We start from the raw sequence: 17,603 nt of genomic DNA, 5'->3' as shown, positions 1-17,603 counted from the left end.
GCTACATGTTTTGAAAAAAAAAACTTTCATCCCCTTTTCACCACCTCAGGAGTTGAATTTCGAAAAATCCCTTCATAAAGGATGCCTGTAGTATAAGATCAACACCATGCACAAAATTCAGGTTTCTGTCTTTAGCGATTTGGGCATGGCATAACGAGTACGTCAGTCAGGACGGGTAGGTGATTAATCATGTAATATCAAACTTAACATTTCTTTTACTTGTTTTAACAGATTTGAAGACCTTGAGGATTTGAACGAAACTGGTAATTGTTATGAAGGCGAATGCTATAATAGACGGTAGTAAAAAATATTAGAATTATAAATCAGTTGCCTCGAATGTATCTTCACTTAACATCACGTCAAGCTTTCATAAACCTTAAGTTTCGTTTGATGCAATGCTCCATTCCAGTCGCCTGTCATACCCAAAAGGAATAAACTTATTCACGCAGTTTATTGTTGACATTTGAAACAAAAGAACACAGGTAGTCCCAGTCTTCAAGAAGGGTCGTCGAGCAGATGCGCAAAACTATAGGCCTATATCTCTGACATCGATCTGTTGTAGAATTTTAGAACATGTTTTTTGCTCGAGTATCATGTCGTTTTTGGAAACCCAGAATCTACTCTGTAGGAATCAACATGGATTCCGGAAACAGCGATCGTGTGAGACCCAACTCGCTTTATTTGTTCATGAGACCCAGAAAATATTAGATACAGGCTCCCAGGTAGATGCCATTTTTCTTGACTTCCGGAAGGCGTTCGATACAGTTCCGCACAATCGCCTGATAAACAAAGTAAGAGCCTACGGAATATCAGACCAGCTGTGTGGCTGGATTGAAGAGTTTTTAGCAAACGGAACACAACATGTTGTTCTCAATGGAGAAACGTCTACAGACGTTAAAGTAACATCTGGCGTGCCACAGGGGAGTGTTATGGGACCATTGCTTTTCACAATATATATAAATGACCTAGTAGTTAGTGTCGGAAGTTCCATGCGGCTTTTCGCGGATGATGCTGTAGTATACAGAGAAGTTGCAGCATTAGAAAATTGCAGCGAAATGCAGGAGGATCTGCAGCGGATAGGCAATTGCTGCAGGGAGTGGCAACTGACCCTTAACATAGACAAATGTAATGTATTGCGAATACATAGAAAGAAGGATCCTTTATTGTATGATTATATGATAGCGGAACAAACACTGGTAGCAGTTACTTCTGTAAAATATCTGTGAGCATGCGTACGGAACGATTTGAAGTTGAATGATCATATAAAATAAATTGTTGGTAAGACGGGTGTCAGGTTGAGAATCATTGGGAGAGTCCTTAGAAAACGTAGTCCATCAACAAAGGAGGTGGATTACAAAACACTCGTTCGATCTATACTTGAGTATTGCTCATCAGTGTGGGATCCGTACCAGGTCGGGTTGACAGAGGAGATAGAGAAGATCCAAAGAAGAGCGGCGCGTTTCGTCACAGGGTTATTTGGTAAGCGTGATAGCGTTAGGGAGATGTTTAGCAAACTCAAGTGGCAGACTCTGCAAGAGAGGCGCTCTGCATCGCAGTGTAGCTTGCTGTCCAGGTTTCGAGAGGGTGCGTTTCTGGATGAGGTATCGAATATATTGCTTCCCCCTACCTATACCTCCCAAGGAGATCACGAATGTAAAATTAGAGAGATTCGAGCGCGCACGGAGGCTTTCCGGGAGTCGTTCTTCCCGCGAACCGTACGCGACTGGAACAGGAAAGGCAGGTAATGACAGTAGCACGTAAAGTGCCCTCCGCCACACACCGTTGGGTGGCTTGCGGTGTATAAATGTAGATGTAGAATGATGTCATTGGCCGCAGGATGTCACATCCTAACAAAAAGCTACTTTGAAAAGCTGTCCTTTCTTTGAAAGGCGACACAGTGCCTGAATCTTTACTACAATGATCTCAGTTACACGTAAATGAAGAGAAACATGAAATAGTATCACATGCCAGAAACTGGCCGTGCCGGCAGCAGGAAAGCCTCGACTCCCGCCCGCAGCGCGGCGCTGGCAGCCGCCTTTAATTTGGCGCCGGAAGCTCGTTCCTCGCCTACCCTGTGCCGCTGCTTTGGCGCCCACTGTGACGTCACTTCGCTAATGACGCCCCACTTGTGTCGTCGCGGCCACTCGCCTTTTGGCCGTTGCTCCGCTTCCGACTCTCTTGTACCCCGTCTGATCTTTGAGTCACAGACGATTTTCCTCTTCTACCCCGCAAGCATTATTTATTCTCGTCAGATCATTTATTTCTAGTTTGCTCAATTACTGTTGCCGGTGAATTTTGTTAAAAGTAGTTTTTTATTTACTTAATTTGTAATAAAGACTAGTAGCTGCTATATGAAACCGCAGCGAGTGAAACATTTCAAACAAAGTGCCTCTCGAGGATGGAGAGAGTGTTCAGTGCGGATAAGTCCTTGTTATTTTTGCTTTTTAATTAGAGTTCCGTGTCCCGTCCACGGTGAGTTCATTAGAGATTAAGCTCAAATTCAGTTTTTACGGGCTCAGAGAAAATAACTCGCTTCACTTTGTTAAAGATTGTGCCTGTGAATCCAGCGCTGTAGCGCAGCGCCAGCTTGCGATACGCTTCAGACTAGGAATATTAGCCATGCAAATCTCTAATTAAAAGCAAACAGCGAGGTAGGCCCACAACATACCTACTAGTTCTTGCAACATAAGATAGCATACTGTGTACCTCACAATACACGTGGTTACATTTATTAGAAAAAACAGAAAAATATAAAAACATTGATGAAACGGAAAAACTAGCTACTTAACACGGAGATTGGATAAATTTTTACTGCAGTAGTGTTACACAAAACCCCCGCAAGGAAACCAGTCCTGCAAGCTGTCTGGATCATCTACCCAAAAAATGGTTCAAATGGTTCTGAGCACTATGGGACTCAACTGCTGTGGTCATTAGTCCCCTAGAACTTAGAACTACTTAAACCTAACTAACCTAAGGACATCACACACATCCATGCCCGAGGCAGGATTCGAACCTGCGACCGTAGCAGTCGCACGGTTCCGGACTGCGCGCCTAGAACCGCGAGACCACCGCGGCCGGCTCATCTACCCATACCAGACAACTTCATGCTGAGACTAAGGTAGTAATTGACTGTGTGACATAAGGCAACTGGAAATGTACACTCCTGGAAATGGAAAAAAGAACACATTGACACCAGTGTGTCAGACCCACCATACTTGCTCCGGACACTGCGAGAGGGCTGTACAAGCAATGATCACACGCACGGCACAGCGGACACACCAGGAACCGCGGTGTTGGCCGTCGAATGGCGCTAGCTGCGCAGCATTTGTGCACCGCCGCCGTCAGTGTTAGCCATTTTGCCGTGGCATACGGAGCTCCATCGCAGTCTTTAACACTGGTAGCATGCCGCGACAGCGTGGACGTGAACCGTATGTGCAGTTGACGGACTTTGAGCGAGGGCGTATAGTGGGCATGCGGGAGGCCGGGTGGACGTACCGCCGAATTGCTCAACACGTGGGGCGTGAGGTCTCCACAGTACATTGATGGTGTCGCCAGTGGTCGGCGGAAGGTGCACGTGCCCGTCGACCTGGGACCGGACCGCAGCGACGCACGGATGCACGCCAAGACCGTAGGATCCTACGCAGTGCCGTAGGGGACCGCACCGCCACTTCCCAGCAAATTAGGGACACTGTTGCTCCTGGGGTATCGGCGAGGACCATTCACAACCGTCTCCATGAAGCTGAGCTACGGTCCCGCACACCGTTAGGCCGTCTTCCGCTCACGCCCCAACATCGTGCAGCCCACCTCCAGTGGTGTCGCGACAGGCGTGAATGGAGGGACGAATGGAGACGTGTCGTCTTCAGCGATGAGAGTCGCTTCTGCCTTGGTGCCAATGATGGTCGTATGCGTGTTTGGCGCCGTGCAGGTGAGCGCCACAATCAGGACTGCATACGACCGAGGCACACAGGGCCAACACCCGGCATCATGGTGTGGGGAGCGATCTCCTACACTGGCCGTACACCACTGGTGATCATCGAGGGGACACTGAATAGTGCACGGTACATCCAAACCGTCATCGAACCCATCGTTCTACCATTCCTAGACCGGCAAGGGAACTTGCTGTTCCAACAGGACAATGCACGTCCGCATGTATCCCGTGCCACCCATCGTGCTCTAGAAGGTGTAAGTCAACTACCCTGGCCAGCAAGATCTCCGGATCTGTCCCCCATTGAGCATGTTTGGGACTGGATGAAGCGTCGTCTCACGCGGTCTGCACGTCCAGCACGAACGCTGGTCCAACTGAGGCGCCAGGTGGAAATGGCATGGCAAGCCGTTCCACAGGACTACATCCAGCATCTCTACGATCGTCTCCATGGGAGAATAGCAGCCTGCATTGCTGCGAAAGGTGGATATACACTGTACTAGTGCCGACATTGTGCATGCTCTGTTGCCAGTGTCTATGTGCCTGTGGTTCTGTCAGTGTGGTCATGTGATGTATCTGACCCCAGGAATGTGTCAATAAAGTTTCCCCTTCCTGGGACAATGAATTCACGGTGTTCTTATTCCAATTTCCAGGAGTGTAATTCTGTCCGTTGGAGTCTAGTATCATGTATCAGACGAACTGTGTTGGATTACAGTTGGCAGACTGGAAAGTGTTAGAACTGGAAAAGTAATGATTAGATGGCTAAATGCCGTTAATAAAACATGTTAATAATACTTAAGTACACTAGCAGTCATTAAAATTGCAACATCAGAAAGTCGCAGTGCAATAAACGTAAAATTGGCGTAATGTGTACTATATGCCTTGATATGCAAATTGTTAGCTTTTCAGCAAACTCGCACGAACATTGTACATTGTATGCTGTTGATTTTTGGAACAGAACCTACCACCAGCTTAGAGACAGAAGTGATGACACTTTCTGCAGGACCTGACCAACATTTTGCAGGACAATGCTCAAGCACACACAGTGCAAGTTATTACTGATTTGTTTGACTGATGGGGCTGCTAAGTGCTATACCGCCTACTGCACTCCTCTGACTTAAGCCCTCGTGAATTCAACTCTATCTCTAAACTGAAGGAAACACTTCACGGCATTCGCTTCAGAACTGCTACAAATTCGTCGGGCAATAGACTGCGCCGCTCGAACTGTCAACACAGCTAGCACTGTTAAGAGTATCCTACGACTTCCACATCGCTGGCAACGGGTTATACACAATGCTGGTGACTACTTTGATGAAACACGACTCCTTCGACCAAGTGACTTTTTTCCATTACTCTATAGTCCAGGTTTTTGCTTAGCTCCAACATAATGCACACGTGACTACGCGGAATGCTACTCCAACCACAACTGACACCAACAGTGTATCGAGGGCACTGCACAGGAGCCGTTCGTTGTCGAATACGAACGCGCAACTTGCAGGGTTAGGTAGCATCTGCGTTTGTATTTAAGCTTGCGCTTCTTGCGGTGTTACCATATTTCGTCCAGCCGCTGTATATGTAAATGATCTGGTGCATAAACACTGGAGGTGTCATTAGTCTTTCCTCCGATGTCTCTGTGGTAAATAGGAAAGTCAGCGGACTGTAGAGAAGTGAATTCTTGTGGAGAATCAACGCTTGGTGCAGATGCTGGCAGTTGACTGTCAATATGCGAAAGATCGTTGACTGTTCTATTGACGATGAATCATTAGAAACACTAACAACTATGAAACACGAAAAAAGTTAATCGGCTTGTTGTCGTTGCGTCTCCCTAGGCAGCACTATCGGCCAGTTCTATGAATCGAATGCACGTACGTTTGCCACGTCACAAACAGTATCCGCACTGAGCACCAGTCCTCTGATAAGTATCTGTTTTCTGCATCTCTTGTAGTTGGCGCAGTCCTCTTATGAATGAGCATTTACTACTTGGTCTTAAATTCGTCTCACGAAACGATCGTGATAGAAGAATGGGAGCAATTGATGCTCACAAAGTCTTACCGACGGTTGTTCTTTCTGCATACTATTCGCGAATGCAACAGGGAAGGTGGGGGATGATAGCGATACCTGCGTCAAACTCTGCAAGATGATTTACGAAGTGCAGATATAAATGTTTTGATTTTCGTGGAGGACAGAACCTATTACCATTTGTCAATTGGACTGCCTTCGAATGAGTCTTACTTGGTACTTGACGACGTTGGTGTCTCGGCCATTATTTTCGACAACAAAAAACAGAGGCTCTTGGACAGGTATCAGTCAGATGCTCTCTTGAAGCGTGGTTCTACTTGCAGCCATCCTCCTTTGCCATTTTGCAAGAAATATCGTTATCATTTTCTATGGTACTAATAGATGTCTTTATGAACAGGATCTCGTGTGGCCATATGCGATGCTTTCCTGCATTGCTGTTACATGACCTGAACCAGAGTGACACAAATCATTTTGTTCATCTTAGATAAGGAGTCCGGAAAGAAATGTTACCCATCCCCAGGAGACACTACACTAATACCTCGCAACATCGCCTCGAGCCTTGATAATAGCCTACATCCGGCGAGGATGAGAGTCCATCAGTTTCTTCATGCATGCTACATCGAGTTGAAGTCAGTCATTACCGATTGGACCCCAGATAGCTGCCAGATTGGGAGCGTATTGATTTCCACTTTTTACCTGCTCGTGCAAATAGTCGAAGGCACTTTCTGAGGGATTAAGGTCGGTTGGTTTAGCGGAACAGTCGATGTGCAATAGGGTGCTTGAGTTTCCTCAGTCCATGAATGTGTGCCTGCAGCCCAGTCAACATGGCCGCTGGCATCGTGGGAGATGGAAGAGTCTACAACGTACTCATCATGAAGATACAGAAGAAAGGGCGACACTTGGTCACCGAGAATGTTCGTATAAATATCATCATTCATGTTCGCGGTAAAGTGAATGACTGGACCCAAGTCGTAGTACGAACACCCCTAAAACGTCACAGAACCTCCTCCGGCCTAAACTATACCCTACATATGCCTCGGGTTAGAAGCCACATTGGGCCGTCGGTTCACTCGGCGACTTGTAACCTTTGGGAAGAGACAAAATCGTAATAGCGACTATTTGAAAAGAGACCATGCCGCATCTTGTCGGATCATCCTACACACCAAAAGCTAGTTGTTGTCCAATTTCTGTATTGTTTGGACAACTGACGATGCGCAGTTTTATGTACCACTGTGAGAAATGGCCTCTTGCGAGGCAACCAATTCAAAATATCCATTGCGAGCACATCCCTGTCAAGTTTCACACCGACTGTCATTGACAAAGGGTGACACTCGTCTCTGAGCCATGTCGGTTAGCGTCATCTTACGATCACTGTGATCACGGCGTATTGCACTGCTGCGACGGTACGCAATTCCTTGTAGATAATTTGGACACTCTTCATTGATACCCATAAACCAAAAAATCCGGTAACTTCATTCACGGTATGGTCATTGGCACGTCCAAACACAATACCTCCTTTCTACTGCTCTGTGACGTTTCCACTCCACTTGCTGTACAGACCCCATACAACCGACTAGCACAAACACACCTGTGCAAAGAGTTGTCACCTGTGGAGGTTCGCATGATCATCTGATGTCACTTCTACACAAGCGCTCTAAAGTGATCAGTGTGCTGTTTGAAGAATGTGTCTCATTTTTTTCCGGGAGTATATGTACTAAAGTCGAACATACGTTAACTAACGGAACTATTGTTCTGTTACATTCTTATTTGTCCTGAACTGTTTTTATGACTTTTATTGAATAACGGAAAGCAGAGTACTTCAGGCTTACTATTTTTCCTTTCAAAGATACGTCTAAATCCAGTAAACTGCCTCTACGCTTTTGAATTTAAAGAAAGTTTGTCATTCCTGCGTCTTCTCCAAGCACATAAGACGAAGTGTCCCAGAACAGTGACTAAGGCATCAAAGTCGCATACGGAAGGATAGGTGTTCAAATTCTGGGATTGTTCCTTCGAAACGCCGATTTCCTTCCTCTTCTTTGTTGTATCCGAGCTTTAGTGACCTTGCTTTCCCCCCTCTATCATTTATTTGTGTGACTTGGTGGCAGCCAACAAATGCTTTGCGAAAAATTCCAACGTGCAACGGTTATCTTACGTATTTACCGAAGGAAGCGTATTTCAGAGCATACAAAGTTCATTTCTTGTATTCGTCTCTTCCTTAACGCATCAGTCACATGGTAGCAGACCGACTGAGGCACATTGCGTCCGCGCGTTAGGCGCCTTATTGATTGATACACACATGTTCATCTGAGAGAAGCCCACCACCACGTGTACTTCCCATGCGAAACATTTGTTTTCTGCTGTGCATGACTAGACGATACAGATACTTTCTATTTTTCGTTAGCTCGTGTAGTGGAATTATTTCAGAGTTGTAAAACACACGTCGTGCTTTTCTCACACGACGCCTTGAAAGTTATAGGTCAAGAAAACCCCCTAAATGCAGTATTTCTTCATTTGCAAAGCATTTGACTTCGCGCCATACCAACACTTTTATTGAAAGTCTACAAAGGAGATTGATTACAAAAATACTTGTGCGTTGAACCCATCCTACTAGGATATTGTTCGAGTGCGTGGGACCCATGCCAAATAGGATTAACTAGGAACACTGAGCCGGCCGTGTGGCCGTGCGGTTAAAGGCGCTTCAGTCTGGAACCGCGTGACCGCTACGGTCGCAGGTTCGAATCCTGCCTCGGGTATGGATGTGTGTGATGTCCTTAGGTTAGTTAGATTTAATTAGTTCTAAGTTCTAGGCGACTGATGACCTCAGCAGTTGAGTCACATAGTGCTCAGAGCCATTTGAACCATTTTTTTAGGAACACTGAAGGAAAAAAAGGGCAGCTCGAATGATCACAAGTTTGATTTACCCCAGAGACAGTTTCATGAAAATGCAGAAGTGAGCTGTCAGACGCCTGAAGACTGACACGAACTATCCCACCAATTTTCAAGAAAAAGTTTTTTGTGATAGATCTAGGAATACACTACTGCCCCAATGGACAGATCCCGTAGAGACCACGACGACAAAATTAGACTAATTACATGGTGCACAGGGCCGATTAAACCGTTGTTCTAACCGCCCTCTACAAGCGACTGTAACGATAAGAAACGGGTACGTACCCTCTGCCATACATTTTACAGTAGTTTGTCCAGGTTTCTAAGGCATCACTGAGGAGGAAGATACTGATAAAACTAGAAACTATAATTGCAACAATTTCAGAAAGTAATTTTTTATATTTATTTTGCTGTCAAAAGTTTCAGATCTTTTAGTGTGTCTGTAACAGTTTTAACTGTAACCAAGCACCAATCGCCAACGGTGTCGTCACTATCTGCACTCATCCTGCCTATGTACGCTCCTAAAAGTTCGAGCTGTATTTCGATGTGGATCGGAACATTTCTCTTTCGTAAATGAAGTTTCCCACAATTAGACAAATAAATAGTGTTCTATCAAATTTCAGAAAAACTGCCGGATGTCTGCAGCTTCCTGGTTCGGTATTTCGGCGTAGAGTCTTCAGGTGAACACTGACGAGCAATGTACTAAGCTCCCCTATTTAAGATCGCGCCGGAACAGGCGTGGTGTTTCGCGCAACTAATGCTCATGCGTTGCTTGGGCGCATACGCTCTAGCTCTGAGTCTGTGCTCTGTGTGACCTCCGTGGTGAAAGCTCACCCCTTCGATACCAAAACAATTGTCTTCGCACGGTAAGATCGTAGGATGACGCCGGTTACGCAGAGTACGAAGTTTTTCTGTAATCGGGTCTCATGCAGAATTTAGCTGGAAACCGCTATCTCGCTTCATAAGGGATTCAGACAGTCGTATTTCCTCTGATTCGTTGATGACTCAGCTCCAGAAGTTTGACATGTGGGCAGCAATTTTTGTTTTATTATACACTCCTGGAAATGGAAAAAAGAACACATTGACACCGGTGTGTCAGACCCACCATACTTGCTCCGGACACTGCGAGAGGGCTGTACAAGCAATGATCACACGCACGGCACAGCGGACACACCAGGAACCGCGGTGTTGGCCGTCGAATGGCGCTAGCTGCGCAGCATTTGTGCACCGCCGCCGTCAGTGTCAGCCAGTTTGCCGTGGCATACGGAGCTCCATCGCAGTCTTTAACACTGGTAGCATGCCGCGACAGCGTGGACGTGAACCGTATGTGCAGTTGACGGACCTTGAGCGAGGGCGTATAGTGGGCATGCGGGAGGCCGGGTGGACGTACCGCCGAATTGCTCAACACGTGGGGCGTGAGGTCTCCACAGTACATCGATGTTGTCGCCTGGGACCGGACCGCAGCGACGCACGGATGCACGCCAAGACCGTAGGATCCTACGCAGTGCCGTAGGGGACCGCACCGCCATTTCGCAGCAAATTAGGGACACTGTTGCTCCTGGGGTATCGGCGAGGACCATTCGCAACCGTCTCCATGAACTGGGCTACGGTCCCGCACACCGTTAGGCCGTCTTCCGCTCACGCCCCAACATCGTGCAGCCCGCCTCCAGTGGTGTCGCGACAGGCGTGAATGGAGGGACGAATGGAGACGTGTCGTCTTCAGCGATGAGAGTCGCTTCTGCCTTGGTGCCAATGATGGTCGTATGCGTGTTTGGCGCCGTGCAGGTGAGCGCCACAATCAGGACTGCATACGACCGAGGCACACAGGGCCAACACCCGGCATTATGGTGTGGGGAGCGATCTCCTACACTGGCCGTACACCACTGGTGATCGTCGAGGGGACACTGAATAGTGCACGGTACATCCAAACCGTCATCGAACCCATCGTTCTACCATTCCTAGACCGGCAAGGGAACTGCTGTTCCAACAGGACAATGCACGTCCGCATGTATCCCGTGCCACCCAACGTGCTCTAGAAGGTGTAAGTCAACTACCCTCTCCAGCAAGATCTCCGGATCTGTCCCCCATTGAGCATGTTTGGGACTGGATGAAGCGTCGTCTCACGCGGTCTGCACGTCCAGCACGAACGCTGGTCCAACTGAGGCGCCAGGTGGAAATGGCATGGCAAGCCGTTCCACAGGACTACATCCAGCATCTCTACGATCGTCTCCATGGGAGAATAGCAGCCTGCATTGCTGCGAAAGGTGGATATACACTGTACTAGTGCCGACATTGTGCATGCTCTGTTGCCTGTGTCTATGTGCCTGTGGTTCTGTCAGTGTGATCATGTGATGTATCTGACCCCAGGAATGTGTCAATAAAGTTTCCCCTTCCTGGGACAATGAATTCACGGTGTTCTTATTTCAATTTCCAGGAGTGTATTTCAGCGAATGTCCAGTGTAAATACCGGGTTCAGCGACAGCAGACTTATTTGCTTGGAGAAGGGGAACTTACTGTATTGCTGCTCAGTATTCACCTGAAGATGACCAGAAGACTCTGCACCAAAAGGTCGTACCAACAAGTTACAGACATCCGGTAGAGAGCCAGAAATTTTACAGAATGATTTGTGCGCCGGGAAAGTTTTAAATTTCACATCGGATAAATAGTGTGTTGCATTAGTAACAATGACATTTATGTGGCTTGTCACAATGTTACTGACAAGCAATTGACTGAAGCGATGGGTTTTATCTATTAACAGTAGTAAAAAATTGACACTTTTCTGTGCAGTGAAGACCAGCTTTAATTTTAGTGCAAAAAAATAAATAGTATATTTAAATTGAGTTGAATGTTACTCGTTATTTCTCATGATGACGCTTCGTCTTAGATTGCTGTTTCATCCAGGGACAAGTTGAGATCATAGCTTAAATTGCCCGAGAAGTATTGAAGATATACCCCAACAACATTCGTCCTACCACTACATCTCTGTTTGCATACATTCAGATGCTCTGTAGGTTATTCTGCTCCGACAGTAAGATTCTGCAATCTCATTAAAATTTTATAAAATACTTAAAATGAAAAAATCCCAAAATAAAATACTTTATCATTTTAAATATTTTTAAGGTGACGTGGTAGTACGCCTAGGAGGATTTTAATGAGACTGGCATCAGTCTCTGAGGCCAAAACATTTAATCTGTATTCTGTTTCCGGCAAAAATACATGGTCCAGTGATGCTAATGTGACTACCGTCTATGTTCGACGTCAACGTCCAATAACCATTCACAGAAGGCAGGTGATAGCATTAGAAGTGGAAGGCGCACAAAGAGTGGTGGTGGTGAAACAGTTTAGTCGTTGTCCAACTGCGATTTGCCTCTCGTCGAAAAGGGTATGATCACTGGCTTTCGAATGAAGGGTAGGAGCATTTACGAAACTGCTAAGTTTGTAAACTGATTGAGTACTGCCGTCGTTAAGGTGTACAATGCATGGCAACTGTGGTGCACCACAGGCCATAGATAACATTGGTGAACGACGGCTGCGGAGGTGCGTACGGACGAACACACGTGAAACTGTTGAACAATTGATCGCCCGGATGAACGATGGGGCTGCCAAAAGTGTCCCCTCAACGACCGTTCAGCGAACGTTGCTGCATATGGGCTTCCACAGCAGCCGCCTGGTTGATGCATCCATGCTGACTGCTGTTCACTGTTGTGTGTGGCAACAGGTACCTTTTCAGATGACTCATGTTTTGTGCTCCATAGGACAGATGGCCGTTGGGGTGTAAGGCTTGAAAGGTCTGAAAGCAAACACACTGCAGCAGTTACAGTCTGGAGAATGAGGAAGGCACAGTGCATCAATACAAGTATGCATGTATCCTTTTAACCACGTCTGTCCCTACGTGAAGTTCATTTTGCCTCAGCACAATGACATCTACTAGTACGGCGATACAACGTGTCTCACAGCTGGCAGTGTACGGGCGTGATTCGAAGAACACCGGTATGAGTTTACAGTATTCCTCTGGCCAACAAACTCACAGTATTTAAACCCAGTCGAGAATGTGTGTGACCACCTCGATCGGGCTGGCCACGGTACGGGGGTCGGTGTGCCTGTCGGTACCTCCCAGAACCAGACTAACTGTGCTATTTTTTGACATTTTCATAGGGAAGACACGCGATCTCTTCATTTAAAACCTTTGTTGATTAACGTTGTGTAATTAACGTTGTCAATTTACACAACTAACTTCGATTTTTCATTTTAGCGGGACTTAGCCTTATGAATACGACGACGTTTAATGGCCGGCCGGAATGGGCGAGCGGTTCTAGGCGCTACAGTCTGGGACCGAGCGGCCGCTGCGGTCATAGGTTCGAATCCTGCTTCGGGCATGGCTGTGTGTGATGTTCTTAGGTTAGTTAGGTTTAAGTAGTTCTAAGTTACTCTAAGTTCTATGGGACTGATGACCTCAGAAGTTAAGTCCCATAGCGCTCAGAGCCATTTGAACCATTTGACGTTTAATGATTGTCACACACTGAACAATATTTTACATTGACCTGGAGACGGCTCGCCAGTGAGCCGAGAACGCTAACTGATGAAGAAAATTTGGGATCTTGACGTATCGACACACGTCTCACTGACTCTTCCAGCAAGTTTTGCAGCGGTCCTCGCTGCAAAAGGCGGTTATTCAGCTTTTGAAAGGTGGGCACATTAACGTGACTGACAGTATGTTACTCTTATCTGTAGAAGAGTCGGCAAATAACATCCCTCACAGCTGGTGAGGCGCGAACGGCTGCTGGCGAAAACAACAATCATTCCTAAAGCTGCGTCAAAACTGAGACGTTCCTTAGAGGCATATTCTCGTACAAAATCGCGGCCGGCCGCGGTGGTCTAGCAGTGCGGCTCTCGCAGCCGAGCGAAGCAGACGTGCGGTGTGTGCTCTCCGCTGTCAGAGAGAGCCCGCGCGCCTTGTTTACTTTCTTCGGCCGACACTAACATGACGCCGTAGCGCTACAAGACCATGGCAAACCAATACAGAAGATCAACCTTGAAATTCACATTTCGGAACGACTTTACCCGACCAAAGGCGCTCGAAGTCGAACGCTTTTTAAAAGAGGAAGCCAAGATCCCGGCTGCCGACATTGTCGGCATTCACTTTTCGATCGTCAGTAGCACGGTCTATGTAAAGCTCATAAACGAAACTACATGCGACAAGGTGCTTCGTGAGATGAAACAAGAACTCCGCTTCTGCCACGCAGATGGCAATGTTGGCAACGTCGAGGTCGGCCATGCCGCAATGGGACTGCGGACTATCCGCATATTCGAACTTCCATTTGAACTCCCTGCGGCAGAAGTTGTAGCGGCGCTCCGCCCCTACGGCACGGTACACGAACACGTAGCTGAAAAATGGACCCAGTTTCAGACGTATCCAGTACTCAATGGAGTACGCCAAGTGCGCATAGATCTCCAACGACACGTGCCATCCTATCTACAGATAAGAGGATGCCGGGCCATAGTTATTTATGACGGCCAGCCGAAGACTGTTCCGGATGCGGCAAAGAAGGACACCTTCGTTCCGAGTGCCTCCAGCGTCGGATCACACAACTCCCACCGAAGGACGTTGCACCACCAGCGGCGAAGACCGTTCTACCCGTGACTTACGCGGCGGCGCTCACGACGTTCTCCACACAACAGACACGGCCGACCGCTTCAGCGGTACAAGAATCACTTTCCACGGACAAAAACCTGGATGATCCACCGACCTGGCCAGTGGTGGAAAATAGAACTACGACTCTGGAGCTATCGAACGCGACAGACATTGACGCCGGCAAGATGGCAATTGATTCCCTTATTGTACCGACCGAAGCGTTTGTTCCGGCGGAGCGTGAGTCAGTGCCGTCTTCTGACAATGAAGGCCATGTACGGAAACAGCGATCACCGAAACGCCGAAAGCGCCGTCGTCGGACCGTGTCGGAACACAGCGGTTCGCATTCGGCCGGGGAAGAACAACTGACCCCTCAAGAAGCCAGCCGCGAAGCTGAGGCTGTTTCCACTGACTCCAACCTTGCAGAACAGACAGAAAAACATGCAGCTTTCGATCATCAGCCCATTGACAGAAACAGTGAGCAGCGGGAAGGTACCAGTGCAGGCAGCGAAGTCGCCCGGTCCCTTAACACCAAACATTCCGAGGCTATGGAACATGAACAGACATCCGCGCCCGCTTCGTGGGCCGAGGACGTCGAGACACAAGATCCCGACCCGCGGCCAGCTGAGGCGCCGCCGGATCATGCAGCATAAGTAGCACAGGGAGGACCGCGTTTGGCGGGGGGTGACATCACTTCCGATGTTCGCTTCTCTCCAACTTCAACATGGATAACCTCGCCCAAACAACGCGTTGCCAGGCTTACCGCCTGGCGACAATGAATATCAACATGATCAGTTCTCCTGTCAAGATCCAACTTTTGAAAGAAACCATACGAGCCATGGGAGTTGACTTCGCTTTCCTACAAGAAGTGAACACGACTGCACTCCCGCACTTTTACGGTTACGCCACACATGTGACGCCCGGTAGCCATGCAGACACCGGAGTGGCAATATTAGTGCGTGAAGGTATTGAAGTTACCGACGTCACGTTTCTTCCCTCCGCGCGAGGAATAGCGTTTACGGCACTCAACACCCGATTCATTAATGTTTACGCGCCGTCGGGTACCACAAGACGTCACGACCGCGCCAGATTCTACTCCACAGATGTCGCTCCCCTTTTCCTTGGACGATACGACCACAGCGTCTTCGCCGGCGATTTTAATTGCGTACTTCACCCCAAGGACCAAATCCCACATTACATGCCTTGTCCGGAACTGGGTGCGATGATCCAAGAACTTCACTTGTGCGACACGTGGGAAAAAGTCCACGGTAACCGCTCTGGCCACACTCATCTTACCAGTCATTCGGCCAGCCGACTTGACCGCATATATGTGTCACAAGATCTCACACAAGGTGTGGTGGACGCCGAATTATGGCCTCAAGCCTATTCCAATCACAGTGCCTATATCTGCACTATACACCTACGCCCCCAACAAGTCTGGCGCAGCAATGGCTTTTGGAAGCTCAACATAACTCATCTCCAGGACCTGGATTGCCGTCGGCAAGTTGCAGCAACGTGGACTGACTGTGAACGCCGCCACCCACGATACACCTCGACCCTGGAGTGGTGGCTCCTCTGTGCCAAACCAGCAATCCGTAGGACACTTATGCGATATGGCAAGGACGTGACTGCGTGGCATCGACAGACCCTCGATTTTTACTACGCGGCACTCAGGGACCTCGACGCCTTACCCCCTTCCCCGGAGAGACAACATGACCAAAGCAGAATCAAGGCTCACATACTATCATTGACGAAGCGTCGACTAGAAGGTGCAGTAGTCCGCTCGCGACGGCACGACCGAACGGTTGCAGAGGAACCCACTATGCACCACGTTGTGGCGGACAAGCGCCGACAACGTAAACATTTAATCACACAACTCAGGACACACGACGGTCGCTTATGTACGACCCAAGCAACCATAGTAAAGGCGGTAGAGGATCATTTTCGTCATCTTTACAAGGAAAGAACCGTCATTGACGAGGCCACTACTGAAGTGTTACAGCAGATAACACGTACTATCGACGAGGCTACCGTGAATGCACTAACAGAGGATATCTCACTCGAAGAAGTCGAAGACACCGTGGACAAAGGTGCGGCCAATAAATCTCCTGGACCTGATGGATTGCCCATCGAATTCTACCGGACTTTCCGTGACATCATGATGCCTCGCTGGGTTATAATGTTCCGCGAACTTATGTCTCCAGACTGTGTTGTGCCGCCAGCGTTTGTAGAAGGTCTCCTCATACCAGTACACAAGCCAGGTGGAGGGCTATCGATTAACGACTATCGGCCGCTTACAATGTTGAACGCCGATTACAAGATTTTCACCAGGATTATGGCGAGCCGTATTAAGACGACTTTGCCGATGATCCTCGCTCCAGGACAGACGTCGCAGGGGGGAGAAGCCAACATACACATGGCCACCGGTGACTGCAGGGACTTAATAGCGATCGCTTCTGCGTGCCGTCTGAGAGCGGCGATCGTCTCCGTCGATTTCAACCGCGCCTTTGATAGAGTGCACCACAACTTCCTCCTACGAGTGATGGACTGTATGGGATTCCCCCCGGGCCTCATCGACACCCTACGGCGTCTTTGGACCGCAGCCAGCTCACACATCCAGGTCAATGGAAGGACGGTAGGACCAGTACCCATTAAGAGGTCTCTACGACAGGGTTGTCCCCTTTCTACCTACCTTTATGCAATCGCACTCGAGCCACTCCTAGGGGGCCTTAACCACCGCCTATCTGGTATCACGCTGCGGGACGTCACCTTTCGCTATAGGACATACGCTGACGACCTGCTACTGCTGGTTCGTTCCAATGACGAAGTTCAAAGCGTACTGACCTGGATTGAGCGATACGGACAGGCATCAGGCAGTCTTCTGAACATCAACAAGTCGGCGGCGTTGGACATTGGGCGTGGTCTCGGACCGGAAGCCCTCGCTCCCCTCCCACCAGTTTCTGATCTGCGATATTTGGGCATCACGTTCAAGAAAGATGTACGTAAAACAGCTGCAGCAAACTACCGACGGTTATTACAGATCATACGCCCAATGGTGCGACAGAACCTGCTCCGGGACTTGAATCAGCTACAACGTGTTGAATACCTGAACCTCCACGTAGCATCCAAACTCAACCACGTGGCACA

This window comes from Schistocerca serialis, chromosome 2 (assembly GCF_023864345.2).
Source record: "Schistocerca serialis cubense isolate TAMUIC-IGC-003099 chromosome 2, iqSchSeri2.2, whole genome shotgun sequence".
In the NCBI taxonomy this organism is placed as follows: Eukaryota; Metazoa; Arthropoda; class Insecta; order Orthoptera; family Acrididae; genus Schistocerca; species Schistocerca serialis.
This window is presented reverse-complemented; position numbering follows the sequence as displayed.